Raw genomic sequence first — 13,874 nt, 5'->3', positions numbered from 1 at the left:
GGCGGTCCTCATCTGAACCCCGCGGGCTCAGAATGCCAGCCCCTCAGTTATGGAGACTTCTGTATTGTTGGCAGCAGAAAAACTGGTCTCTAAGCGCTCGTCTTTCTGCGAGATCTCATGCCCGGCCCGTGGAGCCCCCTTCCAGCCCCTGCACTCTCCCTCCTTCCCTCAGATTCTAGCGCAAAGGGGGAGAGGGAGGGGCGACCGCCCCTCTGGGATCCGGCGCATTCCTGCGGCCAGTTACACTTTTGGGGGAAAAATCTAGCAAAGTTTGTGGTTCTTGAAAATCCTGAGTTTTCGCGTGCTCCAGTTTTGGGGGTTTCTGCTCGCGGTGGCTTTGAATTTGAGGGGCTGCCTCTTGTGCTGTGCTCGAGGCGCTGAGCAGTGGGGGCGGGGGCGCCGACTCACAAAAGCCCTGCTGGACAGATGCCGGGGCACCAGTCTGCGTTTTGTCACATTTTCCCCAAGGCGCAGCCTTTGTCTTCTAGTTTGACTTTGTTTCCCCTATAAACCATTGTTGCTCGCGTTTTTTCTGAACTTTGAAAGTACTGAGACAGGATCGAGAAAAGGCAACTGTTGCCTTTCGTGCCAAGGGGGAGAGGGGGGCTGGAGATGGCCCCACACCCTCTTGAGAAGCTCTTCAGTCTTAACAAGCATTTGCAATGCAATAGGTCTCGCATTTATACGAGTTTGAGCTATTGGCATTGCAAATGACAGTGCCTTTTATTTATGTTTTAAAAAAACCAAACTTAAATAAAAGGCATTGTCATTTACAATGCCAATAGCTCAAACTCGTATAAATGCGAGACCTATTGCATTGCAAATGCTTGTTCTCAAGGGGACTAAGAAGTGGTTTGTTCTGCTCTGTGTCTGAAGTACATACGTCTATCTTTGACGACGCATTAGCCTGCAGTGACCCCCCCCCCCCAACACACACAGACACACACACTTCCACCCTTGAGCGACACTGAGGGGATTGCGAGGGGTTCGTGAAGAATTGGTTCACTTTAGGTGTCCCGAGGGCATTTTTTGCCGAGTTTTGAAATAGGAGCGGCACATCTCTCTTTGATTACTCCAGCTCACGCTCTTATCACCAGAGCGCGGTCAGGACACGCATTTCATGCAGAGAACTGGTTTAAAATTACAAAAGCCCCGCTTACGCACGACCAGGGACAGGAAACAACACGGCCTGCCCCTGGCACGAGACAAGAAGGGATGTGCAAAAGCATGACCTCAATAGGGAGTGAAAGGGGGAGGGAGGAAACGTGCAGGAGGAAAGTGAAAGGGGAGAATTGAGGAAGGAGTGAAAGCAAAAGGGTGGCGAAGACGGTGGGAGAAGGAAAGTCCTGATTTAGCCGTGGTGCAAAAACACCATGTATCCCTATGGTCCGTGATGCTCCTAAAGATTATTCGTGTAACTGATTCTGTCCACGACCAAATTCCATCAGAGTAATCCCGTGATACCTTCCTGGACCAGAAACAAGAATCTTGGGACCGGTTTCAGGGTATCACCCCTTTTCAGCCAGGCTAGCTGGAATCCAGTGGCACAGCGAGCAAGGGACCCACGCCTGGGCATACCCGGTGCACTTAGGGCGAAAAGTGCTGCCGCAACAAAATGATGGACTGAATGCTGAATGAATAAAAAATACACCCCCAGTCACGAGATCTGGTTTAAGTCCCTTGTTCTTTTGCTCAATATGACACCCCAGTTTGGACTTGGCCATATGCAAATCAATCTTGACCCTGTTCCTCATGGGAACAGTTCAGTCCAAACTGCCAAGCCAGGTCCTCCCTTGACCAGAAACGAGCATCCTGGGACCGGTTTCAGGGTAACAGCCTGGCTAATGACGGGTAACTTGAATCCAGTGGCACAGGATGCTTTTTTCCAGTCCAGGGAGGACCAGGCCTGGCAGTTCGGGCTGGGCTGTTCCCATGGGGAGCAGGGTCAAGACTGATTTGCATAATGCTGGGTTTGGACTGGAATGGCATGGTGAGCAAAAAAAGATGGGATTTAGGCCCAGATCTCCTTCCTGGGGGGGGGGGGGGTGTTTGACATTGTTCAATATTCTGTCCATCAATTGTTCTTTTTAATCTTTTCCCAATTACGACGCATTATTATGGTTGAGTTGTGAAGGAAGTAAACCCGATCTCTTCCGGGATAAGGCTATTGAACGGGTTCTGGTGGGTGCTCTGTGCCCGGTAACGCCTGCGTTGTATTGGCATGCGGGGTAACAGCTGTGATGTAATGGCTGTTCCCCGGAGAGAGAGTACCCAGAAAGACTGTGCTTCTAGTGTGGTTTTCTGGGTTTTCAAAAATATTTGGGCAACTATTTCCCCAAAAAATAATCAACGGGCTTTAATGCATGGGGCCTTGAAGGGCTGGTATGGGAGTGATCCAGGTGACAAGGGTGGGGGTGGCTTCACCTGTTAGAGTAGCCCTCTTATCATTCCTAGTGAGCCAGGCATCACCTCATAGGGGATTAATCCACAGCTTTCGTGTGACCTCGCTACGGGCAAAGATCCTTGAAAACATCTCTGCAGTTACTCCAAATGCCAGATTTAAGTTAATACATTTCTACGTTTTCAACAGAGCTTAGCTCTCGCCTGGAAAAATCAATGTAATTTCCCCTATGGCTGTGGCGGCCTGGCCCACATGTGGCGCGCCTGGAGCTGACATGTTTCATATGGTGTGGGCTGCCCCTCCCTGGCTGGATTTTGGGGAAGAGCTGGTGGACTGTATCAATGACATTACCCCTGACCTGTTTTACTTGGCTATGGGAACCCTGTCAGTAATGTAAAATAACGGCTAGATTTGCCGCCCTGGCTCTGAGACTTGCGAAGTGGGAGATTACAGTGCATTGGAAGGCAGTAGGGGTTCACGACTGGTGAAATGAAGGGCAGAACTTGTTCAATGGGCAGGATTTGCAAAGTGTGGTGTTGCTTCTAGAAGTGATGAGGAGGGGGTGGTTGGTTTGATCGAACCTGTGCTTGGGAGCATCTGGTGGATTGCCTCCGAGATCCTGAGCCGGACACCCTGTGTGGATCCCTTAGATGGGGAGCCTCCTGAGATCTTTCGACCCCGGGACAGTACAGGACAGGTGAAACCTTGACTGTGCGGGACAGAACAAACACTGAGTTCTCAATGATGGTTCTCCTGTGAGACAACATGGCAGAGGGTCTGGGGGGGTAGGGTGGGTGGTATTCTCCCCTCCAGCTGGATTGGGTGTGGATAGTATTGCCTTATGTATATTGATTTCACGTCCGGAAGTGATGTACTTGGAACCTTTCCATGGTTTATGGACTGTGCATGTGGACACGATTGCTCAAGCTTTGTAGTGCCCAGGACTGGGTTGCCCAGGATAAAATAATACACATTTTGTTTAAGAAATGAACAAAATCAGGTGACCTGGCCCCTTGATGCCAGCACGTGTCATTGCTCCTGCTCTGCAGATCTTGGGTGCTAGGTGCATGTGGCTGGCACAGTGTCGCACCTTGGCGCCTGGATCTCTTGCCCAAGCTGCCTATTACACCGCCGAGCCTGGCTGTTGTGTGGCTGGAGGTTTCTTTGATGCCCAAGTGCTTAAGACTTTACAAATTGCCGGAGAAGTGTGCACAAGCAGCCGTCTCGGTGGCAGCCGCGCGGCCCTGCCGAAGCCTGCCTGGCCTCCGGTTTTAGGGCCCCCGTCTGAGGCTGCGGTGTTTAGTCTGGCACGGTGGCACCGCCAGGGAGCAGAGCCGGGCGCTGCTCCGGGTGACGTGCTCGGTTTCAGAGGGCGCTGCTGGCTGGTTCTTCCAGTTCCGTGAGATTCCTGCCTGCGCCTTACAATGCCGGCGTCGCGCTCGGATATGGGCGAGTTCAGCCCTCAGTGCGGCCTCGTATGGTCCGGTACGGCCTACCGCCCCCTCCTCCCTTCTATTGTGACAGACACCAAATACAATCAATTTTGTTTTTGGAATAGGGGGTCGTTGACCCCCGATCGTATTTATTAACAAACAAACATATTTTCACACAAATATATATTTACGCAGAAATGAAATAAGACAGGATTCGGTACATTTGATTCATTCATAGCCTTAACCAAGTTCTAATACATAATGTTCCTATCCTAGTCTAAACATATTGCTGATGACATTTCTGCGTATTCCTATTGGGCCTACGGCAAGGTCAACATGCTGGCCCCTCCCCCTTTTATCCAAATTGTCCCGCGCACCCTAACCAGAGTGCGCATGCGCAGGGAGCCCAGTTGACCCGGAAGTAGTTCTCTGCAAATTTGTCCCGTGCCCCCCAACCAGGGTGCGCATGCGCAGGGGGCCCCGCTGACCCGGAAGTAGTTCCTTCCAGGCAACCCCCATGCGTTCAAGACTTTCTCTATAAAGGGGCCATGCAGACAGCGTAGCTTACTTACGCCCGCGTGCAGGGTGGCCAACCAGCCAATGGAAAGCGTAACCCCCGTTTGTCCCCGCACCGTTGCAACCAACCGGTTGTAACTGCCCCTGGAGTCAGGTGAGAGCCACATATCCCTCCCCTCTGGGCGCCCCATTTAATAAGGCGCCCCAAAAGATTAGTCAATTTAGTCTGTCCAACCGATGACCTTACCGCACAGGCCTGCATAGTTGACCGACTATCAGGCCTCCCCCCAAAAACCCAAGGTCATACTCACCATTGAAAATTGGTCCAGCCAAGCTTTAAATGTCGCCCAGGAATATCTCGTTCCCCCCACCTAGAGAGGTGAACCCCGTCCTGAAAGTAGCAGACATCCCCTTTTTATGCACCCATGAGCAATAACTCTTAGTCTGGGGAGTCCTACACAGCCTGCCTATCTTACTATTGATCCTCTGAACCGAGTGACTGCGAGCCCTTCACTGATTTCCCTCCCTGCCACTGACCCTTTGGCAGCATGTGCAACCGCACAATAACCACACCTGGGCAGCGCCTGGCCAGCCATGCTGACTCTAACAGCACTGTCTCACCCAGGCACCTCCTATTTGGGTGCACCAAGTTGTTACCACCAAGATGTGCATCTCCTGCAATAAAAGTTGAGACAGCAGACATACCAATGGCCGCAGATACACGCGTGACGCTCAAACTTGGCGTCCAGATAATTGATTGTCGTCGCGGTTGTGTCTTCTTCCTGGTGAGGTCTCGCTGTTTCTCCCTGCGTGACAGGTAGAGGGAACTCTTGAGCTTATCCTTTGATCGCCCAAACGCCTTGACCCTGCTGCTTACCATTGCCCGCCCCCATCTTGCAGACCTTGTGATGTGGAGCGCCTCCCATGAAACAGTCATGGATCCAGCCATGCATAAATGAGAATCAAAAACAGATGGTTAGTGTTTTTGTCTTTGGGTAAAATTACAGCGTGATAGTATGTGTGACACAAAACGACATGCAAGATATCATATGCACCCAACACACTATTAAGGAACACACATGCCCAGGCCATGACCGGTAAGTGCATTGCATCGCAGAAAACCGAGTGCAGAGATACCGTGTGACAAACAATGAGCTTCCAATGCTTGCTCTGGTATATAGGGCGGACCGGTAGTGAGTGCCACTACACCTCTGTCCCATGAACCAGTGTGCTGGCATGTGGGCGCAGAGCTAGTGTGTAACACCATAACCTAGCCGTATGCATAGCTCCAGGTAGAGCACATGGGTGCACCGGTACCATGTTAACCAATGGCGTATATTACTGCACCCTCCTCGTGACCTAACGGGTTTAGACTTTTCCGTGAGGCCTGGCATAGGCCCAAGTGCAATAACATAGGACTGTCCGCTGAGAGTGCTTAGCATAGCACCAGTTGTATTAAAGGACGTGATCATTTAAAGTTTTGCAAGACTACAGCTCATGGAATGACAAAATCTGCGCATAATGCTGCTAAATAATTAAAACCGTCTGGGAAACCTAAAATCAATAATTGCGTCAAAAGGCATTCTTTCTGAAGATTAACAGTAACATGATAAAGTGATGGATCTAATCCTATCACTGTGATTGTAATCCTACGGACTACAGCTAAGGCACAGACCAGAGAATTTCTCAGAGGTAGGAAGTGTGATCGCTGCCTGAATGTGGGCTTCTTGCCTAGCATAGCCCCAAGTGCAATAACAGAGGACTGTCCGCTGAGCGTGCACAGCTTAGCACGAGTTGTATTGAATGACGTGCTCAGTTAAAGTTTGTATGACTATAGCTCATGGAATGGCAGAATCTGCGCATAATGCTGCTAAAGAATACGACCATCTGGAAAACCTAAATCCAACAATTGCGTCAAAACGCATTCTCTCTGAAGCGTAACAGTAACACGATAAAGCGATGGATCCAGCCCCATCACTATGTTTGTAATCCCATGGAATACAACTAAGGCACCGACCAGAGAATTTCTCAGAGGTAGGAAGTGTGATCGCTGGCTGAATGTGGGCTTCTCGCAGCAGGTGGCATGAGATCTAGTAGTTGCTGCCGCCCTTGATCAGCCATATAAAATTATCGTCCATCATAATTATTGATTGCTACCTAACTCAATGGTACTCATTTTATCTATCTCTGGATGAGACAAAGCTGAAAAGTGGGAGCACTCAGCACAGAGCCAGTTCAATAACTGGAGGAACAATGGACCCTAGAGAAACACTTGTGGCAAACCAAGTGAAAACCTTATTTCCACTATGTGATGCATGCGAATGCGTAGGTGCAGTAACCGTATTCACAAGACAGTTCGCACATGTAGGAAGGAGGTGTAGGCAAGTGCTTATATAAGACTGGACGTTCCTCCTACCCCACCAGTGGCAGCTCTTGTACACGTTTTAAAGTATCAACATCAGGCTTTCGTTTAATTGAAAAGCTACACTTATAAGCAGCTTGAAATCCTTCCTACAATCTACTAAAGATACCTCATTTTCTAAAACGGTGTGGAGTAAAACTGCGGCGTTTTTACTGTGTTACTGTGAGTGTTGATACAAATACTGTACACATTGCCTTTGATAGACTAGACTGCTCAGGCCAGGCTACCTAGAGGGTGAGCAAGGGTAATCGTAACAGTGCATCCCCCTTTACCCTAACTAGAATCAAGGGTCCCTACTTGGACAGTGGTACCTACCCTGCCCACCAGACCCCCCCGACCTAACATCGGCCAGTCAGTCTAAATAAAAAACACTGCAATCGAATTTCCAATTAAGGGCACCTACCATAGCACCAGTTGCAGTACATGAAGAACATTGAAATCAACTCCCAGAGAGACTTTGAGAGCGCTAAGCATAGTACCAGTTTCATTACATGCGGAACATTGAAAACACTATAGTGTTGCACCAGTTGGCATTACCTGGTGAACATTGAACTCAGACTTTCAAAGTAGTGCTTAGCTAAGTACTAATTGTATTCCATGAGGGACATTGTTACCTGATGACATTGGAATCAGACTTTTAAAAGAGAGGACTCCATCAATGCACCAGGTGCCTAATAAGCGGACCCCTTCATACTCACTCAGGTGGCTACACCATCTCCCCGGCACCACATGTGTGTTCAATACCTAAAAGATTCAGATATAGAAAACCCTGCTCTGCCATTAGCAAATGGTCATGTTCTAAAAGAGCGGAAAACCATTAATAGCACCATTGTTGGGGAAACCTAATGCACCTCCAGGTGTTCTGCCTAATATAAGGCCTATTTCTCTCTTGCTCTATCGAATTAAGATACCGTAGCAACACATACATCAAATGTTGTCCTTTCTCGATCAAAATCAGTTTCTTGTTCGAATCTCGCAGGCTTTCGACCAACTCATAGCACCGAGACAGCGTTGCTGTCAGGTATTAATGACCTACGTATATTGGCAGACAGAGCCACGCCTGCAGCACTTGCGCTGTTAGACCTTTGTGACTCATTTGACACACTGTAACATGCTATTCGTCTCTCCAGATTGGAAAAAACTGTGGTTTGTGGTGAGCCAACGAAGAAAAGGTACCAAACCGTCTATCTACCCCCACCCTTTTTGACTATACGTCCATAGAACCAGGGATTTCCTAAGGATTAGCGTTAAGCCCAACATTCCTTCATCTAAGTTCGACCTTTGGCACAACTAATCTGATCATTTAGTCTCAGTTTCATTAATTATCCTGGTGACAGGCAGTTGGCTATAGCCAAGGATAAGCAGGGGCCCAACTCTTGTAAAGTCATCCATCAGTGCATGTCTGTGCTCTCCTCCAGGCCTAGAGATTACTCCTACATATTCAACTCTTGGCAAGACAGTCGTTCACTAGGTAGATCATTCCACAACACGCAGCCAGCTATGAATTGACTTCTGGCCACCCTCTGGGACCAATCAAATGTGTCCAGCAAAATGCATGACCACCACATAGCAGATGATGCCACCATCCTGCGGACATAATACATGGGGCAGACAAATTTGTTTCCGGTCTAATGCGAGACCCGAGAGGCAGAGTTAAGTGACAGACATGTGCTCTGAAATTTCCGAAAGCCGCGTGCCCTATGTCCTGCAGGGAAATGCCTGCCCTACTGTTGCGCCCCCATATAGCGCTCCATACCACACTTTCGTCGTTTCACAGGCACTTACTAAGGGTGGATACTAACTACAACTGTTGTAAATCCTGCTCTCGCAACACATGAGACCTGAACGTTTGATAGCTAAGGGGTTGTATACCACAAAAGAAACGCGATTCCCATGCTGCACCTTCGTAATTAGAGGATTAACAGGTCTTTCTGGCTGCTATGAATATGCGACCTTTGCGCAGGTAAACGCGCATCTTGTGCTAATTCAGGATATCACAGTGATGAGGAGGGCGGCCCAGAGGCCCGGATTCCTACGTAAAATCGGCTGCCTATGCTGGCCCCGCCTTTCTCTTCCCAGGCTGCCTTTGAGGGAGTTGCTGATGACAACCGTTTACTCAAGTGTACTTCGAGCAGACACTCTGATCTGCGTCTTTTTGCCCTTATCGCTTCTGCTTTTCTTCATTCTAACATACCAAATTAGTCCTCAGGGTTCGCTTTTCAAGTTATTTTTTGCCAGCCACGAAGTAAGTTAGTTTTTTTTTAAAGATCGTTTTCTTTTTTGCAGCAAAAGAACAACGAATTGGATACATGAATAATGTAGGCAAAAATATCTGCTTGGGGTTGAGCATAAATAAATATATAGCAACTGCTTACTTCGAGTGAGATCTTCCCTTTGATTGCTAGTTAAGGCAGTCCAGATTGGAACATGTAAACACCTTGATTTCTATGGAACCCAGACATCTGTATTCGTTTTTTTAAAATCTGCTGATGTCTACAGAAGTACATTTGCCCCGTCGTGGGCCCCTGGGTCGCTGCATCCAGGGAGCGCCGACCTCCCATCCTGCAGAGCGTCAGGTTACCTGACTCCAAGCCGGGTACAGGTGTGCTTACATAAATTAACATGGCACTTCGCAGTCGAGGCAGGCACTTGGAAACAAAAGCTGACAGAATGAAACACTCGGTCCCACGCGAGCTAATAATCAGCTGCTCGCGGACAGTACCAGGCCCCCTTTGCAAGTAACTGCACATGACAAAGTGCTGCAATAAACGAGCACATCGAACAATAAATAGTTCTGGCCATCTATTCAGTTCAAAGTTCAACCAGTGACACGATGGCCCTGTCCCATAGCTACAACGTGTAATAGACACAACCAGCACACAGAGTCGTGTGCCTTTGCGCACCCCCATACATACACGGGAGATACAAACATAGAATACTCGTATGCAAGTAAATGACGAGGTTTGGGCATTTCATACACTTCCGTGCGCGACTTACACTTTAGGTGATGAGAAACGGTTAAACGTCATTGACTTTGCTGCACGATTGGACGCCACAAGTCCGTGGTAACTTCCCTTCTCCCGTGCTCTCCCGCTCGCACCACGGAGATCCAGAAGTCCGGTGAACTGCAGCGACGACACTGCAAGGGAAACAAAAAAAAAAAGGTTAAAGGTCCTCCCGAGGGAGGAGGCACACACGACGGGTGTGCTGCCGAGGGGAGCGGAGAGACTGCTCTTCGCGCTCCCCCCGGCTTTAAACTACCTCACTTCACCAGCTGAAACTGGTTCTTGCTGGGGGGGGGGGGGGGTCACCCGCGCCCCGGAAGCGATCCGATAACTTCCGGGGCACGGCGGAGTACGGCCCCCAGCCAATGCGGGGGCCACTGGAACGAGAAAGATCCGGGGGCACGGCAGACCACCATAATGGCGGCGGGGCCTATGCTGGCCCCGCTTTTCTCTTTTTAGTCTTGGGTTCTTTTGTGTTCTCCAGTCGTAGCCCGGCTCCCGCATGTTTGTCTGTCAAAGAAACCGGCGAAGAGCCGATCTATCCCTGGCCCCGCACGCATGTCTGTAGTCGACTAATCCTATTGTCTCTTTGATAAATTCCTCTCTCACAAACTTTCCAACTTATCGTTTTGCCATTAGCTGCCTTCCATTTTGCCATCCTTTTGCCCTCCCCCCGGAACAGGAAGTGCAGTCCACAAACTGATCTCCCTAGCACAGGGGCCAGTGTAAATGTCGCCCTTGATTTAACTTTGTTGCAAGAATAAAAGCCATCCTTGGAATTCCAACACAGATGTCCTAAATTTGGCCACTGCACTTCCCGCCCTCCTTGGTTGCCACACAAGATTTGAACATGAGTGGCATTTCCCAAAATTGGGGTGTTTTATTAAGTTGGAAAATTGCTTGCAAGAAATTTAAAAAGACGAACGGTTGAGCTTTTGACTAATAAATCCCAGCTGAATTAATTTTAATAGTAAAGAGCTACATATTTTGTTTTGAAAAGTGCTTTTTCACTTCCGTGTAATCTTGTCAGTGGTGTTCACCTAGCTCGCAGCGGGAGGTGTTCGGTGCACTTTACCCACATTATCTTTTTCCAAATACCTGTAAGTGAGGGAGGGGTGCTTTCAGACCCTGGGAAAGCCAGGCGCGTGCCAAGCCTTTGCTGATTCTCTTGAGTGCTGTTCTTCAGGCAGAAGTCCTGTGTTCACGCTGGCAGAGACTGGCACCTGCTTAATAAAAACAAATTCATATTGCACATTTAAGGCAGTGTCCATGGTGCTTTAGGCCAGAGGGCTTTGTCGTGCCAGCAAGCATGGACGACGACATGTAATTAAAGTGTTTGAACGTTGAGGGGAGCCTTTGTATGTTAAGGCGTGTTTCCTGTGGGGTGTACTTTGCAGTGAGCGCACTGCGGAGTAGAACACCTAAGGCCTATTGTCACCGGGAGGGGCCTTCGTTCAAGTAATGAGGGCTTGTCCTATGGTTGGGTTACCTGCCTCTTTTGTGAGCTGCCAGGCTTCCCCGCCCTATGAAAGAGGCGGAATGTTCTATAGAACAGGCCACCCATTGGGGAGATAGCGGTCCGTCGTTTCTGTAGCCTCCAAACGGTCGCACCTCAAATTTCGGTGTGCTTTGTGAAAAAATGGGTACACTTTGATGGGGCGCTCGGGTATTGCAGTCTTCTGCTATGAGCCGAGACTGGGGGATTTCTTAGGGTTCGCCTTAAAACCAGAGGGGACGGGGTCTTAAACCATGCTTGACGTCCAACTCCGCTATGTGGAAAAGTATTCATTTTAAAGGTTGTGTTCTAGAAAAGCTCGTCCTATAAGAGGGCTTGATGACTGGTGTGGGGTGCGAAAGGATTCTGCTACATTCCACTGAAGAGCTGAAAGATGACTGCATGAGGCCCATGTTCAAGAGGTGGGGTGTGGATAGCATCTTTAGAAGAACCATTCTTATTTTCTGACCAATCCCTGGCTGCTGATTTGGCAGCTCTTGAGATGCTCTTGGAAGTCGCAGCTCTTGAGATGCTCTTGGAAGTCATGATGTGAAAAGACGTTCCACCCCGGGACTTTGGAAGAGGTGGACGATTAGTATCTGTGTGTGTGTGTGTGGGTGTAGGAAGATGGGTGAGGGGGCCCAGGTAGTCTCGTCGGATCAGTTGGCTCTCTGGCAACAGCATTAGATGTTCTATAAGCGACTAGCCCAGGAAGAATTCTCATCCATAGATCATAACATTATGCTTGCGTCAGCTAGGTTTGCTATGAATCGCGGATATTTATCAAATTTAGACAAGTAACATAATTAAAAGCACGAGATCAGAGCTATCTTGTAGCATTAGACGACCCGGCCAAGTAAAATGGGATAGAGCCCTAAACATCACTAAAAGCAAGAAGCCAATCAAAATGTACTAGCAAAAAGTCAATAACAGGAGAAAAAAACGAAACTAACTTTTGGACGGGCATCACCTACTGGAGCTCATTCATCCCACACGTCCATGATCTAATTCTAGGAATTGTAAGAGTGCGTGTGCGCACCAAGTATTCATCTCTTATTGAAGGGAAGGAGTAAAAAAATGCAGATACAAGTTAGGATTCAACACTCTTTATTGGCTAAGGAGATAAGATGGGGACCTGCTTACCATGGTGGGACCTGCTACCACTCATTGAAGCGGCTGCGTAAGTGAGGTTTACGCTCCTGGCGGTGTCCATCCAGCAAACACTGGGCTGAAGTGTCAGGCGGCAGAGCCTTGGGGGCAGAAGACCTGGCCTGGATGTGTAGCTCGGGAAGATACATGGGGGCATCCCATAATACTCACTGTGGAGTGGTCCACAGGACCCAAGTGATGGTGGCAGAGGTAACCTTGAGAGATGTGGTCATTGCACTGTTGCCATCTCTCCCTGGTCTCTCAGGTGGCGCTGGTGGAGGCGGCAACATTGAGGATTGTGGCCCAAGGGGCACCTGCCCTCCCCTCGTTGGCCATTTCCACCTCAAGCTCGCGGCGCAGACCTTGGGCGTTGCAGGTCCGAGTATTCTTCTGAGGAAGAGGAGGCACTGGCGCGTGAAGATAAAATCACACCTGTTTAAATATTGCACTCCCACGTGCACAAATGTTTCTTGCAACATTTTACGATTGTCTGAAATGTTTATGTGCCTTTTGATGGCCTCGTTTTATAAGACTGTGTGCTTTGTGGCTGGAATAACCGGCCCGGCCTGGATCCGTCCACCCGCAGAGCGCACTGTTAGCGCCGGGGTGCTGCCCTGTACACCCCAGACTCTGGAGAGGTCACCCAGGGGTGCACAGGGCGGTCCATGCGGCTGCTCCTCAGTTCCCATCACGTCCACCCGGATTGCTCACCATAATACCATCACTTGGAACCAGAATACTCCAAATGTATGTATGTATGTATGAATGAATATTCTGAATCCCCTCTGGCCCAAGGGAAATGGTGACTTTGCGATATTACACATTTCCGCCCCTGTGGAGACCGGGTTCGGGCCCAGGCTCTCTGGCCCCGGAGACCACGTCTCTTCCCTATGAGCAGGCACGGCGCCCACCGCCCAACCTCCCCTAAATCTGCTTTCTGTCTTCCCACAGTGCTGAGCGGAGCCCTCGGAGGGCGGCAGCTGTCACCAGCCCCGCAGATGCCGGGCCGGGCCGCCAGACATGGCAGTGAAGGGTGTGTATAATATTCTCACTACCACGGATAGAGTAATCTCACAGTTACACGCACATGCATACATCATACGCTAGGGCCCATTTCACTAACATACGCTCCAATACTCTACCAGCAATAAACCTGTGGAAGTGAAACTCCTAATCACCCTGCATCTATATCGAGGTCGATAAGACCTGGTTTTTGTGACTGTCCTTAAACATAATCTATACAACATATACAGCAATAATCAAAAATGTAAACCCAATAATTGACAAGAAAGAATATCCAACACCATGTTTAAAATTATATTGCTTTATCTAAAATTAGTCAAAAGGAAATCAATCAGAGTAAATCATTTCTCATAGTTACCTATTCTAGCTAAATGTCAGAACGGGTCAGGACAAGTCTCTCTCGGTAAATGTCTCTCAAGACGAAGTCCCT

The 13,874-nt window shown here is 49.0% G+C and overlaps 1 protein-coding gene across 3 annotated transcripts in view; it reads left to right on the top strand.

Annotated features, from left to right (window-relative positions):
• The window catches only part of LOC146856251 (uncharacterized), a 259,790-nt gene that overhangs the window by 999 nt on the left and 244,917 nt on the right, over positions 1–13,874 (top strand). The gene's annotated exons all lie outside the window — the stretch shown is intronic.

The sequence above is a fragment of the Triturus cristatus genome, chromosome 4_1 (genome assembly GCF_964204655.1).
Source record: "Triturus cristatus chromosome 4_1, aTriCri1.1, whole genome shotgun sequence".
In the NCBI taxonomy this organism is placed as follows: Eukaryota; Metazoa; Chordata; class Amphibia; order Caudata; family Salamandridae; genus Triturus; species Triturus cristatus.
This window is presented reverse-complemented; position numbering and strand designations above follow the sequence as displayed.